Source organism: Pezoporus wallicus, unplaced genomic scaffold (assembly GCF_028554395.1).
Source record: "Pezoporus wallicus isolate ANWC-B61680 ecotype Strahan unplaced genomic scaffold, APGP_CSIRO_Pwel_v1 contig_8394, whole genome shotgun sequence".
Classification (NCBI taxonomy): Eukaryota; Metazoa; Chordata; class Aves; order Psittaciformes; family Psittacidae; genus Pezoporus; species Pezoporus wallicus.
The window spans coordinates 11,775-28,490 of NW_026641658.1; the positions used below are offsets into that span (position 1 = coordinate 11,775).

General features: G+C 38.5%; 1 long non-coding RNA gene across 1 annotated transcript; it reads left to right on the forward strand.

Moving 5' to 3' along the window:
- Positions 1-10,206: 10,206 nt before the first annotated feature.
- LOC130607587 (uncharacterized) lies at positions 10,207-12,404 on the forward strand. Its single transcript, XR_008974286.1, has 3 exons — positions 10,207-10,808; positions 11,695-11,755; positions 12,217-12,404. It is a non-coding gene; the product is annotated as an uncharacterized LOC130607587 (long non-coding RNA).
- Positions 12,405-16,716: the final 4,312 nt, after the last annotated feature.

A 16,716-nucleotide genomic window follows, 5' to 3' on the forward strand; every position in this document is an offset into this window, starting at 1 on the left:
TTCAGTGCCATTTTTTCCCTGAATTTGAAAGCCACCTCCAAAGTGGGTTAAAATCTGGACTGGGTGAGAGAAGAGTGATGGGGAGGAACAGTTATTATTAGGTTATGTGGAGCTGCCTGCTATGCCTTTTTCAGCACTCGCTCACCTTACCCTTGCTGAGGCTCTGTTTTGATGCCATAGGCATGGGTGCCAGGCTTGCACCCAGCCTGACAGGGGGAAGTGGGTGCTTCTGGGATAGGAGGGCTGCTGGTGGTGGTGATGCTGAAGAACCCTAGTGTAATGAGGAAGAACAGCTTTGCTTCATGGGACCTTACAGGGCTTTTAAAGGACAACATAAACATGGACAATATTATGCCATATATCCAAACAAGACCATGTGAGCTGGCAGTTTGTAGGGGTTTTTCTTTTACATAATAATACATATTTAGAAGTGATTGTTTTAGTGAAGGTAGGAGAATATTGTTCAAATCTGTTTATGGAAATAAGCCATATAGATAAAAGTACCTTGAGTATTGCTTATAACTACATTTACTCAAAGAAAAATGCTTTTAAATGCATTTGTTTCAAAGTAGGTAGCACTGAACAGACTAAAAGCCTATATTTAGCTTGGCCTATACATTGAGTTGCTACCCCCAAAAACTGACTGAACAGATTACTCAGGAGCATACAATACAATAGAATAATGTGTAAAATATGTCTTGAGAGAGGAGCAAAGAAATAAAACTATGTGTGAAGATGAAACCTTAAATTATGACAAAGTTTTATAAGAAGCATCTCATGCTGAATTTCCATTCTTCTAGTGGAGTCCTGGTGGATGGCAATAAATGCTGTAAAGATTTATTTGTAGCAAAATCACACCAAGAGAAGCTATTCAGAAATTTTTGAAGGTACTTTTCTTTGTCAGAATATGCCAATTTTTCATAGGGGAAATGTTCATGGAAACATGTTGAACTGGATTAATCTTTCGATGCAGCATGGGCTTTGTTGGAAACCCACCCAGCGTCCAGCCAGCATATGCACCAAGCTACTGCTCTGAGACAGGACAGGGCAAGTGCCCTGAGCCGGCCTGGGCTGCACAGGGTGCTCCTGGTAATGTGTTGTAGCTGGAAAGGTATTTGCTTGGGAATATATTTTCTTTCTTTAAAAAATGCAGTTTTCTTTCTGGAAATGCTAAATTATCACCAAATGCATTTTTTTTGGGCTTTACCTCAGTTTAATTTTCTAGAAAGTTCTAATAATGTTCCTTGGAGGAAATAGATTTTTGGGCATTAATTCAACTTGTTTGTCTCGACCCATGCAGCAGATGGCCAGAAAGGCAGTCTCTGGATATAGATATTCTCACATTGGATTATTAGTTTTGCATTGCCTATAATGTGGAGCAGTATTTACTATTGCTGAAAATCAACCCATCTCACAAACATAGGGAGGGGAAGAAACATAATGATGGCTTTCAGATGACTTATGCCAAAGAACTTATGAAAATACTCATTACATTTGGCAATGAATCAGGTTTGTCAGTAGTTGCATAACTATAGAATTTATTTTCCAAAATAATCCATAACATTTGTTTTTTTGGCAAGATGGTGTTGGACAGCAGTTCTAGCTTTCAAAGTTGTATGTTTGATTCTGGCAACACTGTGTGTTTGCAACTGAAGAGAAAACATTAGTGCATTTATTCAGTCAAATGTTTCATCTGGTTAGTGATAATCAAGCCAGCAAGAGTGAATTAGTAAGATGTGGTTAAAAGGTTATAAAGTTTCATTTAGAATAAAATGTAGCCAGTGAATGCATTAAAATAAATACTGAGATTTAATTTGGCAAATAGCTTGCAGCAAGTAATTAATCTTTTATGGCTGCATTTTTTTCTCTTTCTATAACAGACAATCCTTGTCTCTGTCAGCTTACTGAATTAAGCTGTATTTTGGCAAATAAGTGCTATGTTATCTCTGGGTTCTGCTTGGTAGCTGCTCACAGACATGCTGGGAGGAGGCTTGTTTCTCACCAGCCCGTGGCTGTCATCTGTTAGTAACCATATATGCTGGTGACACTGCATATCTGATGCCACCTCATGCCAGTCAGCTCAGTAATGCAAGAATACCAAAGAATACAAAAAGCCACTCCCAGAATGATAGTTTGGCCCAACAAGTCATTAGTTTGGCTTATCAATTTAGCCATGTTTTCCCTTTTTTCCATGCTGCAGAGAACAAAGGGGAGGCAGCTCTAAAGGGGCACCCGCATGGCACCCACCAGTGCTGCTGGAGGCGTCTGTCACCTGCGTGATCCTCACAGCACATCTCAGCCTCAGATGTGCTGTGAAACTGCAAAATTCAGTCTTGCCTCCTCTTCCCTTTAAAACTGTGGAAACAGGTTATCAAAAAATAGAGGGAAATAAGGGATTCAGATTAGGTTTTTTAAATGCATGGAGTGATTCAGAAACCACTCGCTACCCTCCAGAAGTTTATGATTAGTTGTTTTTAGGAATGAGGCCATGTGAAACTTTCAGAAACTTGCAGTGAGCAGAGCTCTGCCTTCAGGAGCCTCAGAATCAGTTCGTCTCTGCATTTTGAGTTATGCTCCTCAATTGCCCAGGTGCCACGTGTGAACTATAAAATGGTGCCAAGCCTGTGACACTGGAGATGTATCAATGTGATGTGTGATCACTGTGTGCACAGGTGCCGTGGCGTTGCTTGGTAAGTGAAACTAAGATAGGGTGTCTCCAAATAGATTTATCTTTCTTTGTGGCTGACAGTCATGTCCTACAGAAAACATGGAATGTGGTCCTACACCTTGAGGTAGTTGTCTGAAAGTTTTCTAGGAACATTCATCTGAGGATTGTACATGAGAGAAAAGTCTTTTTCAGAAAGCAGCTGTATCACTGGGACTTTCCTTCTGGCAAAGGAGTTCATTTGCCTTTTAGGCGGTTGCTTTCTGTAGCCGGGAGTATTGCAGATTTGTAAAAGTTAGAGGAGCTCCTTCTGTCCTCACATGCAGATTGACTCCTCTGTGAGCAGCTGCATTGCTGAATGCCTCAGTCTCTGAAAACAGTGGATTGCTTGGTAAACATTTTTTAAATTACCTGGCAAAACACGTACACTAATAAGAGGTGAGTGAGGCATGTACTCTTTACTCCTGCAGTGAAACCAGCTGCTTAGAGATTTAAGAGTGAGTTGTTGTGTTCTGTGTCTTAATCCTTGTTATTGCAGTGTAAATGACTCCATCCAATTAAACTGGAATGTGTTGACTTTATTATGTGATGGCAGATTGTGCTTCTGCTCTAACAACCACTGTAGCTCACTAGAAAATAGGTGTGCTCAATGCATGATACTGCTTTGTTCAAACCAATGGTGCAAGTAAAATTGCTTTCTCACTGTGCATATTATGGGGAAAATCTTTAAAACCTCTTCCTGTCTTGCCTGTGCTCATACTGCTGTCAGGAGGAGCTTTGCCATTGACTTTAAAGGGAGCAGGCAAAGCTCAATAGCAAATGCTTCACAAAAGTGGCACTCTGTGTGACATCAAGCAAGGGTGGTTTGAGTAAGGATGGTTTTACTACCAAGGCCTTGGGTGGGGCTTGAGAAACTGTTGGCTCAGGTCTCTGCTCCGTGGGAGACTTCTCTTCTGGACTTTGCTCAGAGATTAAATTCCCTGTCAAGGGGTTAAGGTGTTTTCCTCTTGTTTGTTTGTCTCTATTTAGACCAAGCCCTAAAGTGGTCTTACTGTGTCTGTGAGCTACTTGATATTTTCTCCCAGGTGTGACAGAGCCTTAGTTGTAACAACATGCATTGCTCTTGAGCCCAACTAATCAAAGAATTTTCAGAAAGTTTTAGAGTTAAAGATATCCAGGTATTACTCTATGTCCTATGGTATACATTAAAGTGTGAAGAGTCATGAAAGCTATTCCTAGATATATGTTTGATTAATGTATGAACATATGTTACTTCCTGAATTTGACAACATGCACTGTGCTTAGTCATATAATGAACTTGCAAATGCAATTTATAAAAGTGAGTACTTGAAAGAAACTATTTTCTGCAGTTTAAATGCAAATTAAATTTTCTGTTAATTTGCTTTAAAAGTAGCTGTTAAATATAGCATGTGAGTCCAAGTGGATACTTGCTCATCCAAATCTCTGCAACACTCCCTAGAACCAGATCAGGAACTTTTATAAGTGTTAAAATTTTATCCAGTTGCTTGAATGATGTTGCAAATATTTCCCAAATTCATCAGATATCTACATGAACTTGGAAGGGAAAATCTTCAAAAGACCAGTTTCAAAGCTGGATTTTTTTCCCTTTTCTCTCACTAATCAATGCACAAGCTTGTTCTAAAATCAGAACTAAAACCCCAGCAGAAGTTCAAAAGGAATAGCCATAGTGTGTAGAAGGGTTCATCCCTGTGAGAGGCTGAAAGGCTTTGATGGAGACTGTGGGAACATTCTGCTGCAAAATACTACCTTTTCTCATGTTTGTTTAATACTGCTCATGCTTCTTCACTGAGCAGGTCATCCTGCTGGCAGAGTGCAGGCATTTTAAACTCGATCGGCAAGTAGCACAGTGGAATCTGAATATTAAGCAAAACTGGGTAATTTGAAGGCTTTCTGTTAAGATGCCGGTTGGGAGCTTTGTCTGTTGCTTGTGCTTGCCTGAAAGTCATCTCCAGTGCTTGTGGCTTTCTGTTATGGGAAAGTCTACTCTGAGCGAGTTATTTTTGTGGGCTGCGTGTGCCAGTAAAGGCCATGTAGACATGCTGGCAGCCAATCGAGAGCTGGTTTAGCTCAGAGGCTGAACCCCTGTTTGCTGTGGGGCTGTGCCAGGTGTGAGTTAGCCTGGAATGGGAGGGGGCTACGGTGAGGCCAGTGTCATCACCTGGGACCATGTGTGATCAATCTCTCTGTACTTCTGTGTGGCTGTTTTTCACAAAGCTTTTTAGAAATCTAGGCCACTGTCTTCCAGTGGGGCTGACAAAGACAAATGTTTAGCTTCCATTTGACTTTTAGACTTATTGCAGACTGATTTATGTGTGTTTTCTTGTGTAGGGAAGCAAGATTTTAGAAACTATCTTCTCAGTGATATTCACCAAGCTGGACAAATCTGTAAATCTAGTTTTTAATTTAAGTTTATGCCGCTATTTTCTGTAAAGTCCTTTTCTTTTTTTTAATCCAGTGTTGTATTTGAAAAAGAGCTGTAAGATGTAAATGATCATAACTCCAATTCAAAACCGAAGTCTGAAGTTCTTTTCTTACACGTTCTGGTCCTAGGTGGTTTAATTAAGTAAACTTTCAGTATTTTACTTATTGTAATATTTGAATGGGAATTGTAAGGCATTACTTATGCATGACTTTCAAGTATGTGACCAGGAACTTATTAATATTTCTGAGTCTGAATGTACTTAATCACTTGTGTTTCATTATGAATTGCTCTGTTTTTCCCTGGAAGTTTCCATGGCAGAGAGGGATGTTCAGGGACTACTACTAAGGGATGCAGAAAATCGGAGTACGAAGCAGTTCTTCAAATTTTGCACAGATTCACATGAAATATTCCCTATTCCTTCCAGGTCATTAGTTTAAAAGGTCCTTAAGTTAGGATAACTGTGTTAGTCAAGAGAAAGCTGTATTAAGCAACTTGAAAATTGAATTTGTTATCGGTTTTATGAAGATTGCTTCAAGGGTGCAGAATTTTTAATAACTTTCTTTTATGTTGAACTGCCTGCTGCAGCCTTTCTTGGGAAATAGAAAGAGCTGCAGATGAAATGAATGCTAACACGTCTGCTTCCTTTACCTTAGCAGTTGTATAACTGGCAAGAAACATAAAATCTCTTTTCTGCTGTAAATCAGCATCTTTGAAAAAAGCCCTGGGACGGTACAATGCATTACACTTATTCTGTACTGTACTAATGGAAAACAGAACACTAAGCTAATTGAAAGGGCAATCATACTGTATTTCTGAAAAGTCAAGATAAAATAATTTTTCATAATGAAAGAGGAAATAAGAAATGTTTCTGGCATTAGACACAGTCAAGCTTTTATCTAAGTTTCTGCTAATATTAATCTTTGTGCGCAGGCTGCTAAGGTTGAAACATCTATCAGAACTTACCCACAGCCATGCATTTCCCACAGAGGTTGGTTTCTGAGCAAAAAAGGGGCTTTGCTGGGAAGGACCATACGGGAAACCTCTGAGGAAAGCAAGACTTTTGCTCATCAGCCCTGATTATTGCAGGTGCAATTGCAGGAATCACTGAGGCTGTGCTGTAGCACACAGTGCAGGGCACAGGAAAAGTGTGTGATGCCCCAGACGTGCCCTGTAGCCAGCACCAAAACACATGGGCTGCATGACTGAAGGCTGATAATACCTGTGAAAGAATATTTCACAAGTTGTTATTTCTTACATAATAGAAAAATTTTGTTTCTGCCACAATACATTGTTGGGTTTCGGCTATTGTGAGTTTTCTGTTTAATTCTTTCCCTGCTTTTCCTTTTTGTGCATGTTGGTTTCTTTCCACGTGACCTAGCTTATGCAAAGTCTTAGAAATCAGTGCTCAAGGAACTACTGTTCCCCTACGTGCTGGCTTCATATCATTAGTTTGAGAACTGGCATTGCAGGGTTTGCAGGGGTGATACAGTACAATGTTTAATAGTTGCGGATCTATCACTGGTGCATTTTGAAGTATTTCTACCTTAAATCCATCACATTAAGGGCTTTGAATAACAAGGTAGGGCAGGATTCATATACAATTTAGGAAGTAGTGATGCTGAATGTTTTCTTGGACTTGGAAAAAAGCAAGCTCTCTTCCTTTCATATTTGGCTCTTGCTAACTCTTGACACAACACCAGATTCACTCTGAGAATGCTAAATACAGCTCAAATGCTGTTTCTCAATTCTGACAGCTTTCTATATGAAGCACTTCGGTGTTACATACAGGCTTATGATGCCTGGCATAGCTGAAGTGTGTTCTGTGTTGTCAGAGTTTGCTTAATTAATTGTTGCAGTATGAATGTTCAGAGAGAATCCAGACAGAAATAAAACTAATGGCACCTTAAAAAAAAAAAAAAAGAAAAAAGGGAAAAATATACCAAATAATTGAAAATATTTGCTTAGTAGCTATGACTTAAAATTTTCAAGGCCATTTGTGGGATTTGAACATTTTAACCATGTGCAGGCAGTTGCAAGCACAAATCTAAATCCTGTCTAGTTGCAAGAATCTCAGCCCTTTGGTTGTCACAGAGGTGTTCCTCAAAGAAGAAAGGAGACTGAAAATGTGATTTGTTTTTTTTTCTCTTTCTGATATTTAAAGAATGAAATGCTTGATTTTGCTGCTGACATCTGATAAATAGCTCATATTAGGTTTCTTAATGAAAATATGGTTTAGGGGAAATCTTCGTATACTTATGGAAGAGCTGCTGTCAGCCCCAAGTGATAATGTACTCAGACTTCTCTGTGTGGAGAATAGGTTTCTTTTGCGCTGTTTGGGGTAGCACAGTTGCCCATTACCACAAGGACTCGTGCCTGTCAGCTGCACCTGCTACCATTTTGTTTTCCTCTTCCAAGTTTAGTAGGGAAGCATCAAGAGCTAATTCATGTAAATATTTGAGGAAAACCACAATGAAGCCTTTGATGGCATGTATAGCTTAAGTTTTGAAGGATGACTGTACTGGAAGACCTGTAACAGATTGAACAGCCATACAACAAGCTCCAACATCACTTTGAAAATGGTTTTTAAGGTAGTATTAATGTTTCCTGGTGGCTTCTGGATGAGTTTTCATTTGAGCTCATAAAACCTACTGCTTTCTTGGTGTATTTAAACCCTGATTTCAAGGACTTTCCTGCTTAACTCTGAGGAATTTTTTCATTCCTCCCTGAACAGAGGTTTCAAGAGCAGGAGGACAAGACAGAGTCAAGCAAGAAAGTAAAGTACAAAACCTGCATGTGTTTGAAGGGGATTTTTGTCATCTGTACGGATGATTGTATGTGACATATTTTTATATCTGGAACACACACATGTATTTATGCGCACATTTGTAGGTGTGTTGCAGACAGAATGGGAGATGTACCTGGGACAAAGGTTTTAGGGAGACCCTCCCTTTGAGTCACGAGGTTCAGAGAGGATCCCTTTGCTTTTTAGACTTCTCAGAGAAAAATTTAGGTGAAGCTGGATCCAGATTTAATCCCAGATTTGGTCAACGGTTTATGTCTAAAGGATTATATGTATAATCAAAATGTATAGCCCTTCATCCCACTGGATTAAAGGTGGCAAAGTATATGCATATATTAAATAAAGACTTTTTTATAATTGATAGTGATAATGACAATAATGATTTATAATGCTAATACTATGATTGGGCTAAAGGACTTTAATATCTAATATGCAGTATAAATGCCTAACTACTATTTACTATAATTCAGAGCTAACTTAATAATTAAGTAGATATTGTTATTACTCACTGATACAGGTGACTGTGGAAACTCCTTTGCTCGGCCTCAAGGAGCACCCTTGATAAGTGTCCCCACTCAAGGAGGAATTTCTACACACTCCTGGGAGAGGGGTGTGTTAGAATATCTGGCACCAAAAGGTGCAACTAAGCTTTTATAGTATGAAGTGATTGGCTGTATGTCATTTGTTATCAGGTTAGATTTGCCAGCTCAGTGAAACATGAAGAGTAACAATAACTCATCCAAAGATTAACTATGTTTCACAAGATAAGCCATTGTCACCTCTGTCAGGAAACATCAGATATTTCTTAGGTTTAATCTCATGGAGTTGTTAAAACAGGTTGGTCTTGGCATTCTTCAACACTAAAAACAGTGTTACCCCCACTTCCTTATTGGTAATTTACGTAAGTAGGGTGAAATTTGAGCTCTTTCAACCACAATTAGGCAGAGTTTCCTGCTACAAACTGTACAATACTAAATTGGGGCTTTGGAAATACAAATATTTAAAAGCATAGTTAATAGAAAAGCTGCAGGTATCCAGCTGTTCTGTTTCTGCAAAGGGAATCTCTCTGAAGAGGCAGGTTTATGCTGTCCCACTTTGATGTTACATGTAATACATACACATGCGTACATATGTATACAATCAGGTTGCTATATATGTAGTGCGTACTCACACCTGCAGGTTGGTAGATAACAGTCCTTCCTTGGGCTGGACTTCCACAACTGCCTCTGGGGTGCAGTTGCTAAGTCAGAATTTGCTTGCAAAAGTACAATAAGTAAAACTGGTGACTGAAGATGCAAAGCCATTTCATAGCTTCAGAATTTTCCCCAATTCTGTACTCTACTTGTTAGTGTGACCTTCAATGAGCTATAAGAGAAATGTCTGATGTCTGTTTATTTCACAATCCACAATACTAGTTAAATGCTGTTAACTTTCAAATTCAGGATGAAGAAATTACCCCAGTACAGAAATCTGATAAGAGTCTGCTGATCCATGAAGTCCACAATGCCAAAGGGCAGTATTTGATCACAGGTTTCTTCTTTTTGGTGGTTACTGGCTCACACTGAATAAATATTCATGTGCAGTTTGCAGCTCAATGGCAAACTAATGTGCATAGCAGTGAAAATTTAATGAGGAAAGAGAATTTTATCTCTCATTTTACAAGACAGATTCCTCTGCTTGAGGATAAAGTGAGTGCAGCCTCACTATGTTTTTAGATTTGAAAACCATAACTTCTATCCACAAATCTCACTTAGTTTTACCCCTTTAATAATTTAACCAGATTTTCTACTTTTAAATTGGAAAGCAGAAGAGAAGTTAGAAGTCAGCAGTCTAGTTACTACCATTAGAAAAAAAACATGGAAGTACTGAAGCTCTTGTGAGAAATCTGATGTGGGAGGGTTTACAATTACTGCTTAAGTTTCAAAGAGTTTGGATAACAACAAGAGAAACATCATTCTTAGTGAATCAAGACCTGAACCTTTAATGTCTGTTTCATACTATTGAGTGAGGAAACCAAATGGCATTTGTTTATTGCCTGACACCCAAGTTTAGGATAATAGTCAGAAAGAAAAGAGGTGGAAATTTTTTGATTAACTGAAAAAAAAGGTGCAATTTTAACAAATCATTGAAAGCTGTATACAGCTTTTCTATCCTCTCTTTAAAGAGGTCCTGCTGCTTTTCTAGTTTAAAAAGCATTGAAGTCATGGATTTGTAGTTCCTTCCTATCCAAAACCAGCTTATATTTTTAGAGGCATTTGACGTCAAATCAAAGATTTTTTGTGACTAATGAAAATAACTTTGTTGCATACTTCATAGTTTAGACTTTGATACCTTTTGGTAAGGCTGTTGGATTTTTCTTTTTCTTCTTAGACTTCTCAGTCAAAGAAACAGAAAGTGCCAAGAATGTGAAACAGCCTGGAAATATTTTCTCCTCCATCAAGAAACACAACATGTCCTTTAAAGCTTAATTGAGCAGCACAGAGCTAATTAGCTGTCCGAAGACATGCCATTTAATTCACTACCCAGCATTAATTTGTTCTACAGACTGAGCTTATCTCATATATAAATGCCTTTGCCCTGTGGCTTTCCAAACAGCTGCAATATACAAAAAAGACTGATAACTCTGTCATTTAAATGTTGCTTGCTTCCTTCACTTCTGCATAAAATACTGAATTGCATGTGAATTGTAACTGGAAAGTTTTCATGGTCACAATGAAAAAATAATTTGTTTTTATTTCCTTTTAGCTGGAAATGATGTTATCACTCTGGGATTGAAAAGCCGCCATTTGAGGTTTGCACTAGATTATAATTTGCAATTTGCTAATCTAATGTGGAATTTTGATAGTATGTTGAATGAATAGTTTCAAAGCTTTTTGAAGGTAGGTGGGTAGTGAATAATTACTTTATCATTTTCTCTTTACTGTAAAAAACCTAAGTATATTTGTTAAGCTATTATAACAGAAGAGTTGCTGCAGTTAAAATGAAAGAAATTTTATGCTGCTAATCTTTGACGCATACAGTATTATTTTCAGAGACTAACAAATTCTGTCGCTTCTCCATCTTCAGTAAGAACATCATGATTTTCTTAGGATATGTAATGAGTGAGTTCATGAAATGTGACTCTCATGCCCAAATACTTAAGTCTATAATGTTACACTGGGTGTCTTGCTGAACTTGTTGTTCTAGCAAATGTTTGCAATTAATTTCCTCTCAGTACCAGTTGATGCCTTTGTATGTTATACTATTTATGTGAAGTCCTGTAGGAAAGAAGTTTGAAGCCTTTTTCTCTTTGCAGAGGAAAAATTATACACTTGGTCCTTAAAACATGTTTGTAGTAAGGTGTTTTTTTTTTCCTACAAATTTTTCTTTGAAGATCCACGTCAAAGAATTTGGAGATGTTTATGTGGGACCCTAGGCTTTCCCCAGGCTTTGACACATTCTGAAGATCCAGCCTCCATCAGAGCTTCATTTCTGGGAACACTAAAAGCTAAAGGGACAGAGCTGCTGCTTACTTGGGCTGCCAAAGACTGGGAGCAGGGAAGGAGAATGTGAAAAAGGGGATGAATGGGATAAAAAAGAAGTATTACGGAAAGGGCTGGAAGAGACAACTGTGTTAATAGAGTACTTTTGCCAGTGTAAAAGAACTTTTGCTAGTGAAGTGAGGTGCAACTTCCCAAAATCTATCCCTAATCCATACCAAGTGACTAGGGATAGGAAATATTTATCTCTTCTATCAACATTTTTTTGTCCAATCCTGTGTCACAGATGACTTGTTAAAATGGTCCATTATGGTCGGTGACCAAGGAGTGGATAAAATCTACTGCCTGTAAGTATGCTATACTGCACTTGAGTGTCCTGTGTATCCTCGCTGGCATACTCTCCATCCCATGTGTCTTTGTCTTCTACACTGAGAGTCCCTCACCTGCATCTTCCTTGGCCTTGAGTTGGTCAGCTCTGTGAGGAAATAAAAAATAACGAAATAGCATTATTATTTGTTCATATAAATTGGTTTCCCAGTGTAAACTACTGGAGTGGCAGTGATCCAGTGATTTATAAAGCTTATATATCAAGAAAAGAGATAAAGAAAAGATATTTTCCATTTTTAAACCTTGAGTAAAAAAAAAAAAAAGAAAAAAAAAAGGCAGCCCTATGAATTTTACTGCTGGGTCATAATGCATGTTTTCTGTAGTTAATGCAATTCTGTATTTAGAGAAGCCAGTATTGAATTTCAGGATTTATAGGAAGCTATGGCCACTGTCTTCTCAACCTCAGATTCATGCATTGCAGATGCATGCCTGTATGAGGCTTCTAGGGCAGGCATCATTCATCCAGCAACTGATCCTCAGCATAATCAGGTCCTGAGCTCTGCTTCCTCCGTTGCCTTACCAACCTAAGGTGAAGGTTGTGCTCCTCTCGCTGACCCTGTGCAAGTGAGAAACTGCATCCCTCTCTCCTGAAAGACAGAAGTGATAATCCAGTTGTTAGCTGCTCATTGTGCAAATGGAAAAGAGTATTTTTATCTAGCTGAAAGATAGAGGATGAAGAGTCACCTTCCTGGGATGACAGATGGTAAGACAAACAGTCCAACCACAGGCAGTTTTCCTGGGAACATGATCTGCTCGTGCATATTGATATTGGCTTATTGAGCTGCTGATCACTGCTTTTTGCTGCATGGACTGGAGCAGCTCTGAGTGTGAGACACCGGGTGCGTAGCTGGGAAAGGGCTTTCCTGCTGCTAGTATAAGTGCTTTGGGGAAGTTGTACACACTATGCACTTTATCTTACTGCACGAAAAAGAAGAGTGGTGATAAAATGTGAAACATTTGTCGAATCCTGATATATTACTGGTTGTGGGTGAACAGCTTATGACTGCTTTGCAGGTCAAGTATTAAGAACATTCAGCCTTGATTTTTTTTTTTTTAATTTAATTTAGTTTGTGTTTCTGACTAATTTTTTGTCTTTTAAATACTTGGAGAATGAGTTAGAATTATTACTATTTATAACTATTTCTATTTCAGGAAAGTTTGGATTATCTGTTTTATTGCAACTGAATTAGTTCCTTTTTGTTTCCAAACTGTGTTATCTACATAAATAACTTCACAGCACATCCTCAGTTGCAGCAGTCCTTCATTTTGGCATCAACTTTAATATCATTATTTATTCTTATCTATTACGTTCAGTGTGAGATTAAGGAAAGGTTTATTTTTTTATTAAGTGGCAATAGTTACTGCTGATGGGTGACAATTTACAACTCTGTTACCACTAAGGAAAAAAAAAACACCTTTTGTTTTTGTTATGTGTTTGGAACTGATTGCTGGTATGAAAGAAATAAAAAAAGTTGTACATCCAAGGAGGCTTATTGCATTATCAGGCAATACACCTGCCTAACTGATAAATAAGACTCAGCCTTGCAGTTAATAAAAAGCTGGAGTTATTTCAGGCTGAAATACAGTAGAGTCAAAAAATGCAAATATTGTTCATGACAATTGCACCATCATAAGAGAACTGGAGGTCGTAGCTGTGAGTTGAAGGAAATCAGTGTTCTGCTCTAAGTCTAGGCTTTTGGCTTTTCAGATTAATCTTTTCTATTAGTTTCTAAACATTAAAATGCCACTTTTTTTTTAAAATATGTTAATTTGAACCTGAAAATGACCCCATGTTAATGTAAGTATTGCAAATAAACAAAATCCTATGAATTTTCAATTATCATTTTCTTAGAAAAACAAAGAAAATATCAGGATATCAGATTTCAGTCATCCTCAGTAACTAATTAGCTATTAGAAAATTTTGCTCAGCAGCATTTTGCAGCCCACCATTAGACTACCATCTTGTGAAAATAAATACCGAAGCAGAAGCAAACTGAACTATTCCCCTTCCAGACCTCCACGTCTGCCCACAGTGGCAGCACTGTGAAATAGGCCACACAAATTCCATAAACGAGAAGTAAGGACAGGGGAGCAGAATGAAGAGAGTCCACAAAGAAGAAAACAACTCAAACCCACCACATCCCCCAAGCTCCAAAGCCCTTTTCCTCTCAGACAGCAGCTCCTTGTGATACCTATTGATTTTACTGACCATTTGGCAAGGCATCTTTGTCTTGGCCAGGACCCGAGTTTTGCAGCTTGTCAGAGCTGTAGGATGAGCTTTGGTGCTGCCCTTGCTTCCTCCTTGCTGATTTCTTTGCCTTGCTCTTCTGTAACTAAAGATAGGATTAGGCTCATGAGATGTTGTTTGAAATGATTCAAGTGTCTGGTCTCATTTAGATTTTGAGGGAAGACCACGTGTGTAGTAGTGCATGTCTTATTATTAATGGGAAACACAAACCCCTTCGTTATGCTACTCTACACATATTTCATAAATGAAAATTCTCAGTTCATGGTTTCCATAATTGTTGGAATTAAAGTTGAGGGAAAAGGTTGACATTACAATTTTTAGGTAGGAGAAATTTCTAAAGGTTTTTTTCTCCTTTCGTGCCTGGGGCAAGATTTATTGGATGATGTTGCAAAGGAGAGTTGGATTTGGCAGCTTACAAGTGCAATGAAAGTGTCTCTTACTTTTTGCCTCAGGTACATTCACCTTCCAAATAAATTTTAAGTAATCTTGTGGGCTTTCCATGTAAATTATTCTGTTTCCTGCATGTAGAAAACCTTAAAAGTATAAATTAACTGTTCATTCTTTTCCTCCATCTTGTTTCATTAGATTGTATATGACCTGCTGGACAGTAGTGAAGGGGAAAGGGACCTGGGGGTCCTGGTGGATAGGAGGATGACCATGAGCCAGCAGTGTGCCCTTGTGGCCAAGAAGGCCAATGGCATCCTAGGGTGCATTAGAAAGGGTGTGGTTAGTAGGTCAAGAGAGGTTCTCCTCCCCCTCTACTCTGCCTTTGTGAGGCCGCATCTGGAATATTGTGTCCAGTTCTGGGCCCCTCAGTTCAAGAAGGACAGGGAATTGCTTGAAAGAGTCCAGTGCAGAGCTACAAAGATGATTAAGGGAATGGAACATCTCTCTTATGAGGAGAGGCTGAGGGAGCTGGGACTCTTTAGCTTGGAGAAGAGGAGACTGAGGGGTGACCTCATCAATGTTTACAAATATGTAAAGGGTTAGTGTCAGGATGATGGAGCTAGGTTTTTTTTCAGTGATGTCCAGTGATAGGACAAGGGGCAATGGGTGTAAACTGGAGCATAGGAGATTCCATGTGAACATCAGGAAAAATGTCTTTACTGTGAGAGTGACAGAGCACTGGAACAGGTTGCCCAGGGGGGTTGTGGAGTCTCCTACGTTGGAGATATTCAAAGCCCGCCTGGACAAGTTCCTGTGTGATGTATTCTAGGTTACCCTGCTCTTGCAGGAGGGTTGGACTAGATGATCTTTTGAGGTCCCTTCCAACCCTTGGGATTCTGTGGTTCTGTATATGAAATTTCCATGGTTCCCATTGGACACTACATTCTGATACCTGCCCCCTTCAAATGGGTTGTAAACACATTTACTTTGTAAATAGATGCTTTTCTCAGTTTAAGGAAATTCCAGTCTTTAAGGCCAGAGCAAGCCAGCTCAGTGAAAGAAATGCTAGGTGACTTCTGAACCTTCTAAAAGCGAACTCAAGAAATTATTGGGAAGTAACTGTCAGATTCAAAGGTATTTAGCTCCACATGGTATGTTTGCAGCCGTCTTAGAAGCTAATACAAATTGATGGTTATCAGAAAAAGCAAACTAGGTCTTAACTCCCATTTTCTTACATTGTTCTGAAACACGAACACACAAATAATTCTGCAAAACCAACCAGATTGACTGACATTCAGATTGACAGAATAGGACACTAAAAATTAAGAAAGTCCAGATTTTCCTGATTCAGTACCAGAATGAGTAGCTCAACAAAATACTTGTTAAAACTTCTGCTGCTTCTACAAATTTTTCTCTTATTTCCATTTCGCTCCTCATGGTACTGCATGTTGATTTATTCTTGAGATACTGGGATAAAGTTTCCTCCATAGACAGAGGTTTTCAGCACCTTCAGGTGCTTCAAAAAAAAAAGAATGGCTTCTTCTAAGGCTCAGGATATCAAACAGAATAGAGAGGAATGTACTTTCTTGCAACACCTTTTCTCCTGAGAAGGTAAAAGCAGTTGAAGTTTTTTAATCACTAAACTGATGAGGAGGTTTCTCTTCCTTTAGTTTGGAACTGTAAATTTTCTTTAATTAGAGGAAAAGAGATTTTTTTGAGAAATGCCTGTTTTGCACAATGATTATCGTGTAATAACCTCATTTGTTCCTATCATAACATTTCTTAAAATAAAAGTAGCAGCTTTAATACTCACCAGTGTGACCATTCCTTATTGCTTTATGGAATATATTTGTAAAAGAATGTACTAGAAATGTCTCTGTGTGTAAAACACTGCTTAGACAAAAAATCACAGTGTATTGAAAATACTGGAATTGCAATCAAGTTATTTCATAAACTTTGGGACATTTCTGAGTGTCAACCTGTACTTGAGAGCAATCTTACAGTAATGAATCATTCACATGCACATAATAAAACACAAGAAATACTACATACATGCTTCTTTAGGCTAGGGAAGCAACTAACTTCCAGAGGGTTTTAGAAATAGGACTGGGAGAAAATGTTTTTTAAAATTAGGAAATATATAGCACCTTGTCAGTGTCATTTAAAACCTAGCAGGAGAAAAGAAGCTGACTATATGTCTTATCAGCGAGTACTTCCCAAACAATTTAGTAAATATGCTGTTTTCTCATTTCAGTAGGCAGTCTCTAGCAAGGTAAAGTGCTACAG